This window comes from Ursus americanus, chromosome 35 (genome assembly GCF_024610735.1).
Source record: "Ursus americanus isolate L20-20 chromosome 35, mUrsAme1.1.p, whole genome shotgun sequence".
Lineage (NCBI taxonomy): Eukaryota > Metazoa > Chordata > Mammalia > Carnivora > Ursidae > Ursus > Ursus americanus.
The window spans coordinates 2,892,326-2,911,519 of NC_142161.1; the positions used below are offsets into that span (position 1 = coordinate 2,892,326).

A 19,194-nucleotide genomic window follows, 5' to 3' on the forward strand; every position below is an offset into this window, starting at 1 on the left:
AGGGTTGCCGACTTGCGGGCAGCGCCGGGGCAGGGGGAGCTCCGGGTAGCCTCCTGGCGGGTTTGCGCCTGGGGGAGCTCCCGGTAGCCTCCTGGCAGGCTGCGGGGGGGGGGGGGGGGGGTAGCTCCGGGTGGCCGCCTCTTGGGCTGCGCTGGGGGTAGCTCGGGTAGCCTCCTGGCGGGCTGTGCGGGGGGGGGGGGGGGGGCGGGGGGGAGGGGGGAGAGCCCCGGGTGGCCGGGTGGCCGCCTCGTGGGCTGCCCCGGGGAGGAGTTTCGGGTTGCCACCTTGTGGGCTGCGCCAGTGGTAAGCTCCGGGTAGCCTGCAGCACGGGGTGGGAGGGGGGTAGCTCTGGGAGGCCGCCTCGCGGGCAGCGCGGGTGGGGGGGGTAGCTCCGGGTTGCCGCCTCCCGGGCAGCGCTGAAGGGAGCCCTTGCAGGCAGCACCGGGGGGAACTCCGGGTAGCCTCCTGGCGGGTTGCGCCTGGGGGAGCTCCCGGTAGCCTCTGGCAGGCTGCGGGGGGGGGGGGGTAGCTCGGGTGGCCGCCTCTTGGGCTGCGCTGGGGGTAGCTCCGGGTAGCCTCCTGGCGGGCTGCGAGGGGGGGGGAGGGGGGAGGGGTGAGAGCTCCCGGTGGCCGCCTCGTGGGCTGCGCCAGCGGTAAGCGCCAGGTAGTCTCCTGGCGGGCAGCACGGGGTGGGAGGGGGTAGCTCCCGGGTTAGCCTCCTGGCGGGCAGCACGGGGGTGGGAGGGGGTAGCCTCCTGGTAGGGTAGCCTCCTGGTGGGCAGCGCGGGTGGGTGGGGGGGGTAGCCCCCGGTGGCCGCCTCTCGGGCAGTGCCGGGGGAGCTCCAGGTAGCCTCCTGCCGGGCTGCGCGGGGGGGAGGGGGGGAGAGCTCCGGGTGGCCGCCTCGTGGGCTGCGCCAGCGGTAAGCTCCAGGTAGCCTCCTGGCGGGCAGCGCGGGGTGGGAGGGGGGTAGCTCCGGGTGGCCGCCTCGCGGGCAGCGCGGGTGGGGGGTAGCCCCGGGTGGCCGCCTCTCGGGCAGCGCCGGGGGGAGCTCCAGGTAGCCACCTGGCGGGCTGCCGGGGGGGGGGGGGGGGGGGAGGGGGGAGAGCTCCGGGTGGCCGCCTCTTGGGCTGCGCTGGGGGTAGCTCCCGGTAGCCTCCTGGCGGGCTGCGCGGGGGGGGGGGGGGTGAGGGGGAGAGCCCCGGGTGGCCGCCTCGTGGGCTGCCCCGGGGAGGAGCTTCGGGTTGCCGCCTTGTGGGCTTGCGCCAGCGGTAAGCTCGGGGTAGCCTGCAGCACGGGGTGGGAGGGGGGTAGCTCTGGGAGGCCGCCTCGCGGGCAGCGCGGGTGGGGGGGGGTAGCTCCGGGTTGCCGCCTCCCGGGCAGCGCTGAAGGGAGCCTCGCAGGCAGCACCGGGGGGAACTCCGGGTCGCCGCCTTGCGGGCTTCGCTGGGGGGAGCTTAGGGTTGCCGACTTGCAGGCAGCGGCGGGGCAGGGGGAGCTCCGGGTAGCCTCCTGGCGGGTTGCGCCTGGGGGAGCTCCCGGTAGCCTCCTGGCAGGCTGCGGGGGGGGGGGGGTAGCTCCGGGTGGCCGCCTCTTGGGCTGCGCTGGGGGTAGCTCCGGGTAGCCTCCTGGCGGGCTGTGCGGGGGGGCGGGGGGGAGGGGGGAGAGCCCCGGGTGGCCGGGTGGCCGCCTCGTGGGCTGCCCCGGGGAGGAGTTTCGGTGTTGCCGCCTTGTGGGCTGCGCCAGTGGTAAGCTCCGGGTAGCCTGCAGCACGGGGTGGGAGGGGGGTAGCTCTGGGAGGCCGCCTCCCGGGCAGCGCTGAAGGGAGCCTCGCAGGCAGCACCGGGGGGAACTCCGGGTAGTCTCCTGGCGGGTTGCGCCTGGGGGAGCTCCCGGTAGCCTCCTGGCAGGCTGCGGGGGAGGGGTAGCTCCGGGTGGCCGCTCTTGGGCTGCGCTGGGGGTAGCTCCGGGTAGCCTCCTGGCGGGCTGCGAGGGGGGGGGAGGGGGGGAGGGTGAGAGCTCCCGGGTAGTCTCCTGGCGGGGCAGCACGGGGTGGGAGGGGGTAGCTCCGGGTAGCCTCCTGGCGGGCAGCACGGGGTGGGAGGGGGTAGCTCCTGGTAGGGTAGCCTCCTGGTGGGCAGCGCGGGTGGGTGGGGGGGTAGCCCCGGGTGGCCGCCTCTCGGGCAGTGCCGGGGGAGCTCCAGGTAGCCACCTGGTGGGCTGCGGGGGGGGGGGGGGAGGGGGGGAGAGCTCCGGGTGGCCGCCTCTTGGGCTGCGCTGGGGGTAGCTCCGGGTAGCCTCCTGGCGGGCTGCGCGGGGGGGGGGGGGGGGGGGGGGGAGGGGGGGAGAGCCCCGGGTGGCCGCCTCGTGGGCTGCCCCGGGGAGGAGCTTCGGGTTGCCGCCTTGTGGGCTGCGCCAGCGGGTAAGGTCGGGGTAGCCTGCAGCACGGGGTGGGAGGGGGTAGCTCTGGGAGGCCGCCTCGCGGGCAGCGCGGGTGGGGGGGGGGTAGCTCCGGGTTGCCGCCTCCCGGGCAGCGCTGAAGGGAGCCTCGCAGGCAGCACCGGGGGGAACTCCCGGTCGCCGCCTTGCGGGCTTCGCTGTGGGGAGCTTAGGGTTGCCGACTTGCAGGCAGCGCCGGGGGCAGGGGGAGCTCCGGGTAGCCTCCTGGCGGGTTGCGCCTGGGGGAGCTCCCGGTAGCCTCCTGGCAGGCTGCGGGGGGGGGGGGGGTAGCTCCGGGTGGCCGCCTCTTGGGCTGCGCTGGGGGTAGCTCCGGGTAGCCTCCTGGCGGGCTGCGGGGGGGGGGGGGGCGGGGGGGGAGGGGGGAGAGCCCCGGGTGGCCGCCTCGTGGGCTGCCCCGGGGAGGAGCTTCGGGTTGCCGCCTTGTGGGCTGCGCCAGTGGTAAGCTCCGGGTAGCCTGCAGCACGGGGTGGGAGGGGGTAGCTCTGGGAGGCCCGCCTCGCGGGGCAGCGCGGGGTTGGGGGGGGTAGCTCCGGGTTGCCGCCTCCCGGGCAGCGCTGAAGGGAGCCTCGCAGGCAGCACTGGGGGGAACTCCGGGTAGCCTCCTGGCGGGGTTGCGCCTGGGGAGCTCCCCGGTAGCCTCCTGGCAGGCTGCGGGGGGGGGGGGGGGTAGCTCCGGGTGGCCGCCTCTTGGGCTGCGCTGGGGGTAGCTCCGGGTAGCCTCCTGGCGGGCTGCGAGGGGGGGGGAGGGGGGGAGGGGTGAGAGCTCCCGGTGCCGCCTCGTGGGCTGCGCCAGCGGTAAGCGCCAGGTAGTCTCCTGGCGGGCAGCACGGGGTGGGAGGGGGTAGCTCCAGGTAGCCTCCTGGCGGGCAGCGCGGGGTGGGAGGGGGTAGCTCCGGGTGGCCGCCTCGCGGGCAGCGCGGGTGGGGGGTAGCCCCGGGTGGCCGCCTCTCGGGCAGCGCCGGGGGGGAGCTCCAGGTAGCCACCTGGCGGGCTGCGGGGGGGGGGGGGGGAGGGGGGAGAGCTCCGGGTGGCCGCCTCTTGGGCTGCGCTGGGGGTAGCTCCGGGTAGCCTCCTGGCGGGCTGCGCGGGGGGGGGGGGGAGGGGGGAGAGCCCCCAGTGGCCGCCTCGTGGGCTGCCCCGGGGAGGAGCTTCGGGTTGCCGCCTTGTGGGCTGCGCCAGCGGTAAGGTCGGGGTAGCCTGCAGCACGGGGTGGGAGGGGGGGTAGCTCTGGGAGGCCGCCTCGCGGGCAGCGCGGGTGGGGGGGGGGGGTAGCTCCGGGTTGCCGCCTCCGGGCAGCGCTGAAGGGAGCCCTCGCAGGCAGCACCGGGGGGGGAACTCCCGGTCGCCGCCTTGCGGGCTTCGCTGTGGGGAGCTTAGGGTTGCCCGACTTGCAGGCAGCGCCGGGGCAGGGGGAGCTCCGGGTAGCCTCCTGGCGGGTTGCGCCTGGGGGAGCTCCCGGTAGCCTCCTGGCAGGCTGCGGGGGGGGGGGGGGTAGCTCCGGGTGGCCGCCTCTTGGGCTGCGCTGGGGGTAGCTCCGGGTAGCCTCCTGGCGGGCTGCGGGGGGGGGGGGGGGGGCGGGGGGGAGGGGGGAGAGCCCCGGGTGGCCGCCTCGTGGGCTGCCCCGGGGAGGAGCTTCGGGTTGCCGCCTTGTGGGCTGCGCCAGCAGTAAGCTCGGGGGTAGCCTGCAGCACAGGGCGGGGAGGGGGTAGCTCTGGGAGACCGCCTCGCGGGCAGCGCGGGTGGGGGGGGGTAGCTCCGGGTTGCCGCCTCCCGGGCAGCGCTGAAGGGAGCCTCGCAGGCAGCACCGGGGGGAACTCCGGGTCGCCGCCTTGCGGGCTTCGCTGGGGGGAGCTTAGGGTTGCCGACTTGCAGGCAGCGGCGGGGCAGGGGGAGCTCCGGGTAGCCTCCTGGCGGGGTTGCGCCTGGGGGAGCTCGGTTGCGCCTGGGGGAGCTCCCGGTAGCCTCCTGGCAGGCTGCGGGGGGGGGGGGGGGTAGCTCCGGGTGGCCGCCTCTTGGGCTGCGCTGGGGGTAGCTCCGGGTAGCCTCCTGGCGGGCTGTGCGGGGGGGCGGGGGGGAGGGGGGGAGAGCCCCGGGTGGCCGGGTGGCCGCCTCGTGGGCTGCCCCGGGGAGGAGTTTCGGGTTGCCGCCTTGTGGGCTGCGCCAGTGGTAAGCTCCGGGTAGCCTGCAGCACGGGGTGGGAGGGGGGTAGCTCTGGGAGGCCGCCTCCCGGGCAGCGCTGAAGGGAGCCTCGCAGGCAGCACCGGGGGGAACTCCGGGTAGTCTCCTGGCGGGTTGCGCCTGGGGGAGCTCCCGGTAGCCTCCTGGCAGGCTGCGGGGGAGGGGTAGCTCCGGGTGGCCGCCTCTTGGGCTGCGCTGGGGGTAGCTCCGGGTAGCCTCCTGGCGGGCTGCGAGGGGGGGGAGGGGGGGAGGGGTGAGAGCTCCCGGGTAGTCTCCTGGCGGGCAGCACGGGGTGGGAGGGGGTAGCTCCGGGTAGCCTCCTGGCGGGCAGCACGGGGTGGGAGGGGGTAGCTCCTGGTAGGGTAGCCTCCTGGTGGGCAGCGCGGGTGGGTGGGGGGTAGCCCCGGGTGGCCGCCTCTCGGGCAGTGCCGGGGGAGCTCCAGGTAGCCTCCTGGCAGGCTGCGGGGGGGGGGGGGGGTAGCTCCGGGTGGCCGCCTCTTGGGCTGCGCTGGGGGTAGCTCCGGGTAGCCTCCTGGCGGGCTGCGGGGGGGGGGGGGGGGCGGGGGGGAGGGGGGAGAGCCCCGGGTGGCCGCCTCGTGGGCTGCCCCGGGGAGGAGCTTCGGGTTGCCGCCTTGTGGGCTGCGCCAGTGGTAAGCTCCGGGTAGCCTGCAGCACGGGGTGGGAGGGGGTAGCTCTGGGAGGCCGCCTCGCGGGCAGCGCGGGTGGGGGGGGGTAGCTCCGGGTTGCCGCCTCCCGGGCAGCGCTGAAGGGAGCCTCGCAGGCAGCACTGGGGGGAACTCCGGGTAGCCTCCTGGCGGGTTGCGCCTGGGGGAGCTCCCGGTAGCCTCCTGGCAGGCTGCGGGGGGGGGGGGGGGGTAGCTCCGGGTGGCCGCCTCTTGGGCTGCGCTGGGGGTAGCTCCGGGTAGCCTCCTGGCGGGCTGCGAGGGGGGGGGAGGGGGGAGGGGTGAGAGCTCCCGGTGGCCGCCTCGTGGGCTGCGCCAGCGGTAAGCGCCAGGTAGTCTCCTGGCGGGCAGCACGGGGTGGGAGGGGGTAGCTCCAGGTAGCCTCCTGGCGGGCAGCGCGGGGTGGGAGGGGGTAGCTCCGGGTGGCCGCCTCGCGGGCAGCGCGGGTGGGGGGTAGCCCCGGGTGGCCGCCTCTCGGGCAGCGCCGGGGGGAGCTCCAGGTAGCCACCTGGCGGGCTGCGGGGGGGGGGGGGGGAGGGGGGAGAGCTCCGGGTGGCCGCCTCTTGGGCTGCGCTGGGGGTAGCTCCGGGTAGCCTCCTGGCGGGCTGCGCGGGGGGGGGGGGGAGGGGGGAGAGCCCCAGTGGCCGCCTCGTGGGCTGCCCCGGGGAGGAGCTTCGGGTTGCCGCCTTGTGGGCTGCGCCAGCGGTAAGGTCGGGGTAGCCTGCAGCACGGGGTGGGAGGGGGGTAGCTCTGGGAGGCCGCCTCGCGGGCAGCGCGGGTGGGGGGGGGGGTAGCTCCGGGTTGCCGCCTCCCGGGCAGCGCTGAAGGGAGCCTCGCAGGCAGCACCGGGGGGGAACTCCCGGTCGCCGCCTTGCGGGCTTCGCTGTGGGGAGCTTAGGGTTGCCGACTTGCAGGCAGCGCCGGGGCAGGGGGAGCTCCGGGTAGCCTCCTGGCGGGGTTGCGCCTGGGGGAGCTCCCGGTAGCCTCCTGGCAGGCTGCGGGGGGGGGGGGGGGGGGGTAGCTCCGGGTGGCCGCCTCTTGGGCTGCGCTGGGGGTAGCTCCGGGTAGCCTCCTGGCGGGCTGCGGGGGGGGGGGGGGCGGGGGGGGGAGGGGGGAGAGCCCCGGGTGGCCGCCTCGTGGGCTGCCCCGGGGAGGAGCTTCGGGTTGCCGCCTTGTGGGCTGCGCCAGCAGTAAGCTCGGGGTAGCCTGCAGCACAGGGCGGGGAGGGGGTAGCTCTGGGAGACCGCCTCGCGGGCAGCGCGGGTGGGGGGGGGTAGCTCCGGGTTGCCGCCTCCCGGGCAGCGCTGAAGGGAGCCTCGCAGGCAGCACCGGGGGGAACTCCTGGTCGCCGCCTTGCGGGCTTCGCTGGGGGGAGCTTAGGGTTGCCGACTTGCGGGCAGCGCCGGGGCAGGGGGAGCTCCGGGTAGCCTCCTGGCGGGTTGCGCCTGGGGGAGCTCCCGGTAGCCTCCTGGCAGGCTGCGGGTGGGGGGGGGGGTAGCTCCGGGTGGCCGCCTCTTGGGCTGCGCTGGGGGTAGCTCCGGGTAGCCTCCTGGCGGGCTGCGCGGGGTGGGAGGGGGGTAGCTCCGGGTAGGGTAGCCTCCTGGTGGGCAGCGCGGGTGGGTGGGGGGCAGCCCCGGGTGGCCGCCTCTCGGGCAGTGCCGGGGGAGCTCCAGGTAGCCTCCTGCCGGGCTGCGCGGGGGGAGGGGGGAGAGCTCCGGGTGGCCGCCTCGTGGGCTGCGCCAGCGGTAAGCTCCAGGTAGCCTCCTGGCGGGCAGCGCGGGGGTGGGAGGGGGTAGCTCCGGGTGGCCGCCTCGCGGGCAGCGCGGGTGGGGGGGTAGCCCCGGGTGGCCGCCTCTCGGGCAGCGCCGGGGGGAGCTCCAGGTAGCCTCCTGGCGGGCTGCGGGGGGGGGGGGGGGGTGGAGGGGGGGAGAGCTCCTGGTGGCTGCCTCGTGGGCTGCGCCAGCGGTAAGCTTCAGGTAGCCTCCTGGCGGGCAGCGCAGGTGGGGGGGGTAGCCCCGGGTCGCCGCCTCCCGGGCAGCGCTGAGGGGAGCCTCGCAGGCAGCACCGGGGGGAACTCAGGGTTGTCTCTTTGCGGGCTTCGCTGCGGGGAGCTTCGGGTCGCCGCCTCGCGGGCTTCGCTGGGGGGAGCTTCCGGTCGCCGCCTGGCGGGCAGCGCCGGGGAGGGGGGAGCTCCGGGTAGCCTCCTGGCAGGCTGTGCGGGGGGGAGGGGGGAGAGCTCCGGGTGGCCGCCTCGTTGGCAGTATAGGGGCTGGGGGAGCTCCGGGTAGCCTCCTGGAAGGCTGCGCGGGGGGAGGGTGGAGAGCTCCGGGTGGCTGCCTCCTGGGCTGCGCCGGCGGTAAGCTCCGGGTAGCCTCCTGGCGGGCAGCGCGGGGTGGGAGGGGGTAGCTCTGGGTGGCTGCCTCGCGGGCAGCGCGGGGTGGGAGGGGGTAGCTCTGGGTGGCTGCCTCGCGGGCAGCGCGGGGTGGGAGGGGGTAGCCCCGGATGGCCGCCTCTCGGGCAGCGTCGGGGGAGCTCCGGGTGGCCTCCTCACGGGCAGCGCTGAGGGGAGCCTCGTAGGCAGCACCGGGGGGAACTCTGGGTCACCGCCTCACGGGCTTGGCTTCGCTGGGGGGAGCTCCGGGTGGCCGCCTCGCGGGAAGCGCCGGGGGCGAGCTCTGGGTCGCAGCCTCGCTGGCAGGGGGGGGGGTTGGGGAGCCTCGAGGGCAGTGCCAGGGGAGCTCTGGGTCGCAGGCTCGGGGGCAGCGCCGGGGCGGGGGAGCTCCAGGTAGCCTCCTGGCGGGCAGTGCAGGGTGGGACGGTGTAGCTCCCGGTAGCTTCCTGGCAGGCAGGGGGTGGGGGGTAGCTCCCAGTGGCCGCCTTGCTGGCAGTGAGGGGGGGGGGGCTTACAGGTGGCTGCCTCACAGGCAGCCTTCAGGGGACCGCGGGGGTCGCAGCCTCGCGGGCAGCCTCAGGGGACCGCTGGGTGGATGCGTCCTGGGCAGGGACCTCCTCTGAGCTTTGTGCCCGGAGTTGGTGGTGATAGTCGGCTAAATTCATGATCATCTTGGCTACATCTTTCTGGTAATAAGACCGACCAAATTCAAGATATCAGCTTCGCCCTCAGGGTCCCACTGGTTAACATGAAGTAGGGTCTGTGATACACACTCCACATGCCGGATGTGCTCTCTTCCAGCATAAGATCGCTTCCACCAGCCAGCCTCGAGGTGAACTGCCTTCGGACTCTTCAGCTACTCCGAGTGGAACCAGTAGGGCCGCTTGCTGAGGTTACCGAGCCGCTTGCTGAGGTTACCGAGCACGTGAATAGCGTCCCTTCTCGCTGCTCCACCTGCATCGGAAACCGCCTTTAAGAGAAGCAGCAGCATCGGAAACCGCCTTTAAGAGAAGCAAACTGGTATGTGCGGAGACACACGTGCTTTCCCGTGGTTTTAATGGGACCAGTGTTCCTGAGGGGTTGGAATGACTTTTTCATGGAAAGCCTATATATATAGGACCTGGGAGCCTCCCAGTTCAGTAATATGATTTTGTTAGATCCGTGTTCACATTTATATTATTATGACCTTGTAAATGGTATCTGTAGCTGCAGAGTTTGCTACAATTTCTTGCATAAAGTTTTGTTTTTCTTGATGTCATTAATTGCTCTTTTGCTCAAATGCTTCTTTTTCTTTTAAAATGCTTATTTTTCTATCTCCTCCTTTATCAGCATACTCCCCAGCTGTGTAAATTTCTTCTCTGGACCTTCACGCACAGCAGGAACTTTATCACTTCATCTTGAGAGTACTGCTCCTTCAGTCTTGACTGCTCCAGTCTGGGTTAGCTGCTTTCAGGCCCACAGTCCTGTGGGTTACTATAGCCTTTCCTGGTCTTAGATCCTGGGCTCTCTGGATCCTGTGACTTCCTTTCTTTTGTGTGTGTGCACATTTGGTTTTGTTGTTGTTTGTGAAGTAGATTTTACAGTAGTAGCAAGAGCACCCAGGCAACGATTCCTGAGTTGCTCTGTGATCATCTCCAAGAGGACCCTCGTTTTTTATAATTCTCTTTCCCACTTTATTTCTGATTAGCTTCCAGGAAGCTGAGGATGAGGTAGCTGAATTCCAGGAGGGAAGCAGAAAATGAGAGACAGAGTTGTGGGCACAATTAGTTTAGGCTGAATGAAGAAATAGAGACTTGCAGGCTGGTAAGGAGACTGCAGCTTGAAGTGGAAGCTTTGAAGGCAGTGGTGGCAGTGGGTGCCGATGCCTAATGTGCTAGGTTTATCAAAATGAGAAATATACTTTTTCAGGTGGAACTGAAGAGCGGTCATCAACAGCAACAACAACAACAGAATAAGCGTCAAGTAAATTTTTGAAATAAAATGTTTTCTTTCACGGAACCAAGGGAAAGTGGTTTAGAGTTTAGAAGTTCACTTAGAAACTTTATAGCTGTCAGTTTTCTAGCTATAATGTTCCTATAATTTTCAAAGGCTGGTTGTTTTGACAGAGTGCTTCCTTCTACAGGACTTTATTTTTTTATTTTTTTTAATGTTTTTTTATTACATTATGTTAGTCACCATACAGTACATCCCTGGTTTCTGATGCGAGGTTCAATGATTCATTAGTTGAGTATAACACCCAGTGCACCATGCAATATGTGCCCTCCTTACTACCCATCACCAGTCTATCCCATTCCCCCACCCCCCCCCTGAAGCCCTCAGTTTGTTTCTCTGAGTCCATAGTCTCCCATGCTTCACTCCCCCTTCTGATTACCCCCCTTTCTTTATCCCTTTCTTCCCCTACCCATCTTCCTAGTTCTTAATGTTCCATAGATAAGAGAAATCATATGATAATTGTCTTTCTCTGCTTGACTTATTTCACTTAGCATTATCTCCTCCAGTGCCGTCCATGTTGCAGCAAATGTTGAGAACTCGTTCTTTCTGATAGCTGAGTAATATTCCATTGTATATATGGACCACAGCTTCTTAATCAAGTCATCTGTTGAAGGGCATCTTTGTTCCTTCCGCGATTTAGCTATTGTGGATAATGCTGCTATGAACATTCGGGTGCATATGGCCCTTCTCTTCACTACGTCTGTATCTTTGGGGTAAATATCCAGTAGTGCAATGGCTGGGTCATAGGGTAGCTCCATTTTTAATTTTTTAAGGGACCCCACACTGTTTTCCAGAGTGGCTGTACCAACTTGCATTCCCACCAACAATGTAGGAGGGATCCCCTTTCTCCACATCCTCTCCAGCAATTGCTGTTTCCTGCCTTGTTGATTTTTGCCATTCTAACTGGTGTAAGGTGGTATCTTAGTGTGGTTTCTATTTGAATTTCCCTGATGGCTAAGGATTTTGAACATTTTTTCATGTGTCTGTTAGCCATTTGTATGTCCTCATTAGAAAAGTGTCTGTTCATATCTTGTGCCCATTTTATGATTTGTTTATTTGTTTCTCTTGTATTGAGTTTGAGAAGTTCTTTGTAGATCTTGGATACCAGTCTTTTTTTTTTTTTTTTTTAATGATTTTTTATTATATTATGTTAGTCACCATACAGTACATCCCCGGTTTCCGATATAAAGTTCGATGATTCATTAGTTGTGTATAACACCCACTGCACCATGCAATACGTGCCCTCCTTACTACCCATCACCGGTCTATCCCATTCCCCCGCCCCCCTCCCCTCTGAGGTCCTCAAGTTTGTTTTTATAGTCCATAGTCTCTCATGTTTCATTCCCCCTTCTGCCTACACCCCCTTTCTTTATCCCTTTCTTCCCTTACCGATCATCCTATTTCTTATGTTTCATAGATGAGAGAAATCATATGATAATTGTCTTTCTCTGCTTGACTTATTTCATTTAGCATTATCTCCTCCAGTGCCGTCCATGTTGCAGCAAATGTTGAGAACTCGTTCTTTCTGATAGCTGAGTAATATTCTATTGTATATATGGACCACAGCTTCTTAATCCAGTCATCTGTTGAAGGGCATCTCGGCTCCTTCCACGATTTAGCTATTGTGGACAATGCTGCTATGAACATTAGGGTGCATATGGCCCTTCTCTTCACTATGTCTGTATCTTTGGGGTAAAGACCCGGTAGTGCAATGGCTGGGTCATAGGGTAGCTCAATTTTTTAATCATGACATTTGCTTACCATCATATTGTTTCACTCATTACTTAGTAACACTAAATATAATTTTAAATTTAATGTGTTACAGGTTGAATTGTGTCCTCTCCAAAAGATATGTTCTCGTCCTAACCCCTGATGTCTCAGAATATAGCCTTATTTGCAGATGGGGTCTTTACAGAGGCAATCAAGTTAAAATGAGATCGTTAGGGCTGTCCCTAATCCAGTACGATGATGTTCTTTTAAAAAGGGAAAATTCAGACCTAGAGACAAACATGCGTAGGAAAAAGAAAAAATTAAGACCTAGGGAGAAAACAACTGTCTGTAAGCCAAAAAGAAAGGCCTGGATCAATTCTTTCCCTCATGACATTCAGAAGGAACCAAACTTGCCAACATCTTTATCTTGTCTTCTAGCCTCCAGAAATATGAGACAATTTCTGTTGGCTAACCCACTCAGTTTGCAGTAATCTGTTACAACAGCCTTAGGAAAGTAATACAAGTATATTCGTTCCAATTTTATATGAAAACTTTCCATTCTAAAATCCAATATTTTATATTATCTTAATTTTTAATTCTTTAAAATATCAGTTCATAATGATTAGTGGTTTAGTACTGTATAAACATTGTTTAAACATATTTATAGACATGAAATTTTTCCTTGCCTTTCTTCCATGATATTTGCCTTTACCTGTTATAATTCTTCCTCTCTGCCCATTTATTTCCTAAATCTTTTACTGACTTTACTAAACAATTCATGTGAGAATTCCTGTCTTGTCCATCTCCTCTTTCCCTTAGGCCATCTTGTATATATATCAACTACGTCCGTATAGCTGTGTAGGTATATAGTCAAGTTATTAGTAGGTCACCTAGGCAACCCCAAATACTGACTCATCTAATGGCGTGACAGAGCAGCAGGGCCAAAGATTTCATCGAAATGTGAATGTACCCCGAGTGACTCAGTACCAGAAGCATATGAAGAATGGAGGAGAAATAAATTTTGAAATGTACATAACTGAAAATTCTTCTAATGTTCAATGAATAACATGCAATTAGAGAATTTGGTTCTCAAGTAATAGAAGTTCTTTCTTTTTGGGTATATGCAAAGATAAGCACACTATTTTTTAGTGGCAATTACACAAAATAGAATTTATCAGAATTCCTGTGTTTGTAGGGTACAAACCTGTGAAGTCAGTGAGTATGAAAGTAACAACTTGTGTGAAGGAAACTTGAGATTTTTCCCAAATTTGAAAACAATCCTTAAAGTTATATGATATTGCATTAACAAGTTATAATGCTAAAAATATTTTTTTAAACAACCAATGTTTTAAAAAATCAACCATGCTAGTGGAAAAGTAGAATTTTCTTTTTATTATGTGTATAGAAAATTATACTGAGGCACCAAGGTGGCTTAGTTGGTTAAGTGTCTGATTTTTGATCTCAGCTCAGATCTTGATCTCAGGGTCATGAGTTCAAGGCTCGTGTTGTGCTCTAGCTGGGCTGGAGTCTAGAAGGGAGGGAGGGAGGGAGGGAAGGAGGAAGGAAAGAAGGAAGGAAAGGGAAGGGGAAGGGGCAAGGGAAAGGGAAAGGAAGGAAAAAGGGAAGGGAAGGAGGGAGGGAGGAGGGAAGGAAGGAAGGATGGAAGGAAGGAAGAAAAAGAAAGAAAGAAAGAAAGAAAATTATATCACCAAAGCACTGGAATTTGAAGAGGAGGTCAAAGAGTACCCAGCCAAAAATATCAGAAAAGAAGTGTTACAGAAGTACGTCAGAAATAAATAGCATAAAAATACGTTATTTCTCTGGACTTTGTGATGTTTAAGGTATTAGTTTTTTAAAATTTGTAATTTATTATTTCTTTTCTCATTCTAAGTAAATATCCCTGTCTGTATGTAATTTTGCATTTATGTTTTTTTATTTTGCGAACTATATAATATCTTCCTTTAAAAACCAAACTAAATGTATCCCAACTTAACTTTTCAAGCCAGATTTCAAATATGCCTTTTTCAACATCACCTGACATGAGGAGGGTAGAGTAGAAAAGGTCAGAGTTAAAAAAAGATAGTAGTTTTACCATGGTTAAAATATCTTATTTTGTGAATTTCACACACACACAAAATCTGATTGTGTGAACCCATTGCTAGCAGCTCTCCCAGAGCTGTAGAAGGGGCTTGGACAATTGAAAGTCCCCAGTAAATCTTCTTGTGCCCCCCACTGAGTATCAGCCCATCCTTTCTCCATAATTCCACGGCCATAGGTTCAGTCATTCATTGAATAAATTTCGGCAGGGCATTTAGTACATATGAGGCTCTGTTCTAGATGTGGGTGTAGAAACAGCGAATAACAATCCATGTTCCCACAGAGCTTTTTTGTCAGGGGGGGAGAGGGGAACAACCAATTAGCAAGTAAATACATAAATAACCAAGATTATTTTAGATAGTCATATAAGCAATGCAGGAAATAAAATAGGAATTGATAAAGATGACTGGGGTAATGAGCAACCTGAGATAGAACTAGAAGGTGATTCTAAGAAGAAAATATTCTGAGACATAATAATAAACATAAACCATTTCTATAAATATTTTAGGAGAAATAATTTTAGAGAGAGAGGGTGAGCACACATGTGAGTGGGGAGGAGGGGCCGAGGCAGAGGGCGAGAAAGAATCTCAAGCTGACTCTCTGCTCAGCTGGGAGCCCTATGTGGGACTGGATCCCAGGATCCTGAGATCATGACCGGAGCTGAAATCTAGAGTCAGACACTCAACAGACTGAGCCACCCAGGCACCTTAGAAATTATTATTTTTTTAATAATTTGTTATTTATTTGAGAGAGAGAGAGCAAGCACGAGCAGCAGGGTGGAGAAACAGGGAAAAGAAGAAGCATGCTCCCCGCTGAGCAGGAAGCCTGACGTGGGGCTTGATCCCAGGACCTCAAATTCATGACCTGAGCTGAAGGCAGATACTTTACTGACTGAGCCACCCAGGTGCCCCTCAGAAATTATTTTAAGTAGAGTAAATAATAAATGCAAAAGCTCTGGGCAGAAAACTGTTGCATGTTCAAGGAATCTAAAGATGGTAGTGTTGGCTAGAGCAGGAAAGCAGAGAAAGGTAGGAAATGAGGAAGGGGTGAGAGCATGATGTTAGACTTTCAAGGCAGGACTGTTGGACTAATTGCAAAAGGCTGTTCCTTCCTGAATGTTCCAAAGGCACTTCAGATTTAACATATTTAAAACCAAATTCGCCATCTTTCTTCCACCAGCATGTTCCTGCTTCTACGTTGCCCATCTCATTTAATGACATCATCTCCCCTCAGTTGCCCGACCTAAAAGAATCTCCTACTCTGCCCTGTAATTCTTCCCTGATTCCAAATCTAGTTTATTAACAAATCTTATTTGCTGATTCTTCCTCACAAATCTCTCTCGTCCTGCGCCCCTTTCCAGGTCACTGCTCCTGTTCCAGTTTACCCCTTCACCATCTCCCCTGCAGTTTCACCTCACTTCCCTCTTAGAGACCCACTGCTTTTCCTTTTATTTCCTTGAGTTAGTCTTTACACAGCAGCCCTCATGAGCTTTGCAAACAATGATCGGTCATGTCGCTCTGTTGTTAAAACGCCTCCAAATGGTCCATCACCGCACAAATAAGAATGTCTACACCATTAGACATGGAATCCAAGATCCTTTAGGTCTGACTATTGCCTATGACTCCAGTCTCCATCACACAGATTAATTCTCCAACAAAACCAAAGTACTTTTAATTTCCTTTATGTTCCCACCGCTTCAAACCTTTATTCTTTGCACATGTTGTTTTTGACATTTGGAACGACTATTCCCATTACGTCCCCTGCTGTGTCCCTGCAAAATTCACCCTGAAAAGCCTAGGTTTAGTGTCCATATTTTTTGGTAACACTTCTCTTGAAGCTTTCTCTCCCCACCACACACCACCACCAGGACTTGACCTCTCATTGCCTCTGTTTGTGCTGCTTTTTGCACATAGAATCATTTTAGAAGTCTGGTTTCCCCCTGTTGATACCCATTAGAATGATTTGATGCCTGTACTTCAAGCAATGTGATGAGGAGCCTACAGAGCTTGTCCCTGAACAGTACAGCTATTGATCACAAAAATAAAACGTTAGACCTACAGGGAATTTTTATCATTAAGGTGATCCCTTCATCATACAAATGAAGGAACCAATAACCAGAAAGGTTAAGCAGCCAACAGCACCCTAACTAGTTTTTTATGGAGCCCATAGTAACTTCGTATCTCCTGCCCCCAGAGCTTTAGCCTCGGGCTTTGTGTGCCATTGGGGATTTCTCCCCTCCTCTCCCTTATTTACGTTCACGGATGTTATCTTCAATGGAAAGCTGATCGGTAGCTATGGATGCATTTACTTTATATTAAGCACTCTACCAACATTCCTGAAGGGATGAAATAAAAGGCTTGAGTTTGTAATGATCTAATTGATACTGTCAATGGAGTGAGACTATGCTTAGGAAGCCTATTGCTTCATTCCTTAATTCTTCTGTCAAACATTCCCTAATCACCTTTAATATGCAAAATGCCACACTTTGTGTTGAGAATGAAAAGGCAAACAGAAAATGTGCTCTTTGCACACCAGAAAGTCACAGAGAAATAAAACACATGATCATAATACTAAAGCAAAGTTAGAAAAGCCATACTGAAAGTGTGACTAAATCAAGAAGTGCATGATTCTGGAAATCTCTTAGGAAAGAGTCACCAAGTTTTTTAGAGAAGATTATATTTGAGCTATACATTCCTTCATTTATTCATTCATTATTATTCATTTATTTATTCTTAACGAGCACTTAGCTTGTTAATAACAAATTTTTTTAGAAGACAAAACTAAAGGATGAATCATGAAATAACTGCTCAATCAGTGTTATTTTTAGGGGCAGCTTGACTTAATCTCATTGACAGTGCTGCTTTATTCATCACACCATGAAACTAGATTCAAGGAATCTTCAAGGAAAGCATCTGAATGCAGGCCCTGGCACTTCTGCAGAGCAAGTTTCTTCATTCCGAATCTGTGGAATAGACCAAAAACCCGAAGCATCTGGCAGGATATGTGGCAGCTGGAAAATCCCCTAACCACATATTTTAAAGCCCGTAAGATGCTTGTGGTTTAACACGTATATGTCGTTATTCTAACATTCACTAAAATAAAATGCAATTACACATTAGTGAATACTATTGATTTTCTCTTAGGATAATTTCAGCTGTTAATTCCCTCAAATAATATCTTAGAACTCACTTGTGTGCTAAATGGAAACCCAGAGAATAATTTACATTTTTCTTTTTAGTGAAGATATAAATGAATTAAAACTTTAGAAAAAATAACCCAAGGCCCTCAAGAACTGATTATCCCCCTTTCTTTAACCTGAATTCTCCTTTTATTAAGAAAGATTCACTATTCAGGGAACATTTTACCTTCATTCATAAAATGGAGTCTTTCATTTCTGGGGACTCATGACAAATGAAGGGACAGATGAAGACTCATTAAGGGACTTGTTTGAATTTAAATGGGGGAAAAGATTTCAAATAGGTAAATTAAATATGCAGATATATGTGCATATATGTATCTGCATATACATATACTTGCCTGTGGTTTTCTTCAGTAAGTTAATTTATAGCTTTTTTTTTTTTTTTACTTTAAGGAATAGGAAATGGGTGTGCATATGAATGGGTTTTAATCTTTGCAGCGTTCCACGATGTCTCCATTGCTTTTCACTTAAGAAAACATATCCAGCCTTTGCCCACCTAAATCAGGATATTTCCATTAGAAGAAGAAGGAGGAGGGGAAGAAGAAGGAGGAGGAAGAGGGGGAGGAGAACCACCTCACCAGGTCCAGTGTGATGCCTTGTTTTACATTAGGTGTTAAAGAAATCTGTACAAATGTGTGCAGCTGTTTCCCTTCAGTCAATGATAGTATTTATTCGGAGATCTCCTGCAATTTCATGGCCGATGACTCCTGTTGCCATAAACCATTCAGAGGGAAAGGAAAACCCAATGAGTAATCACTGTGCACTGAAAATGTCATTGTAAAAGTAAGGTGGCAGAGACAAGGCCTCTAGAGTTGAACTCTGAAGACCCAAACCAACTCTAATCAATCTGTTAGATTTTGTTACTCAAACTTGGTAGCATTTTTATGCTGCTTGAGCCATTTAATATTATTTTAAACAATGCCTTTACTTTAACATGAAATACTAATTAACCATTGTTAATTCCATAAGATAATTTTTTTATCCCCTTTCCCTTCCATTGGCTATATAACAGTGATTATAGTTCTGTAAAATGCCTTGTTTTCTTCATTTTTATTAGAAAAACTAAATTAATAAACTTGAAACCTTTCATTAAAAGAAGTTCTTCAAAATTTAGTATCTTAATGTTCAAAATAAGTAACTAAAGGGTAGCATAAGAAAATTTTTAAAAAAGGGATAATCCTAGATATATAATGTGTGTGCATATATACACAAAAAATGATAGATAGATAGATGATAGATAGTCATAACATTATTAAAGCAACATTTTCTAGCCTGGGATATATTTTCAAAAGAAAATAGAAGCATACGCACCTAATTTTATTTACATGGTAGTTTTTCACTTTTTTATATTAGGCGAAAAGGTAATATGTTTTTTTGTAGAGTTTTTTCAAAAGAAATAGTTAAGGGGCACCTGGGTGGCTCAGTTGGTTAAGCATCTGCTTTAAGCTCAGGTCATGATCCTGGAGTCCCAGGATCGAGCCCTGCATCAGTCTCTCTGCTCATCAGGGAGTCTGCTTCACCCTCTCCCACTCCCGCTGCTCATGTTCTCTCTTTCTCTCTCTCTCACTCTCTCTCAAATAAATAAAATCTTTTAAAAAAATAAAAATAAAGTAAAAAAAAAAGTTAAAACCCATGTTAAGAAATCCCCTTTTAATATGAAAGTGACTTTTTATTTTATTCTATTTTAGTTCAATATAGTTAACATACAGTGTTATATTAGTTTCAGGTGTACAATATAGTGATTCAGCAATTCCATACATTACTCAGTGCTCATTGTCATAAATGTACTCTTAATCATTGTCACCTATTTCACCCATCCCCCCACCCAACTCCCTTCTGATAACCATCAGTTTGTTCCCTGTAGTTAAGAGTCTGTTTTTGGTTAGTTACTTTTTTCCTTTGTCTTGTTTCTTAAATTCCACATATGAGTGAAATCATATGGTATTTGTCTTTCTCTGACTTATTGCACTGAGCATTATACTCTCTAGATCCATTCATGTTGCAAATGGCAAGATTTCATTCTTTTCTATGGCTGAGTAATATTCCATTGTATATATATATCCCACTTCTTTATCTATTCATCTAGTGTTGGACACTTGACGATATTTGGCTATTGTAAATAATGCTGCAATAAACATAGGGGTACATATATCTAGCCGAATTGGTGTTTTTGTATTACTACATCATATGGTAGTTCTATTTTTAATTTTTTGAGTAACCTCCCATGTCTTCTGCCCATTTTTAATTGGATTATTTGTTTTTTTGGTGTTGAGTTGTATCAGTTCTTTATATATCTTGGATACTAGCCCTTTGTTGATTATGTCATTTGTAAATATCTTCTCCCAGTCATTAGGTTGTCTTTTAGTTTTGTTGGTCATTTCCTTTGCTTTTCATTTTGATGTAGTTCCAATAGTTTATTTTTGCTTTTATTTCCCTTGTGTTAGGAGAAATATCTAGAAAATGTTTGTATGGCCAGTGTTAGAGA

The 19,194-nt window shown here is 55.1% G+C and overlaps 1 long non-coding RNA gene across 4 annotated transcripts in view; it reads left to right on the forward strand.

Annotated features, from left to right (window-relative positions):
- LOC148107088 (uncharacterized) overlaps window positions 1-19,194 on the forward strand; it is a 69,283-nt gene that overhangs the window by 23,435 nt on the left and 26,654 nt on the right. For all 4 annotated transcript variants that reach the window (XR_015723113.1, XR_015723111.1, XR_015723112.1 and 1 more), the window contains exon 2: window positions 8,513-8,731. This is a non-coding gene — a long non-coding RNA (uncharacterized LOC148107088). The remainder of the gene's footprint in view (window positions 1-8,512; window positions 8,732-19,194) is intronic.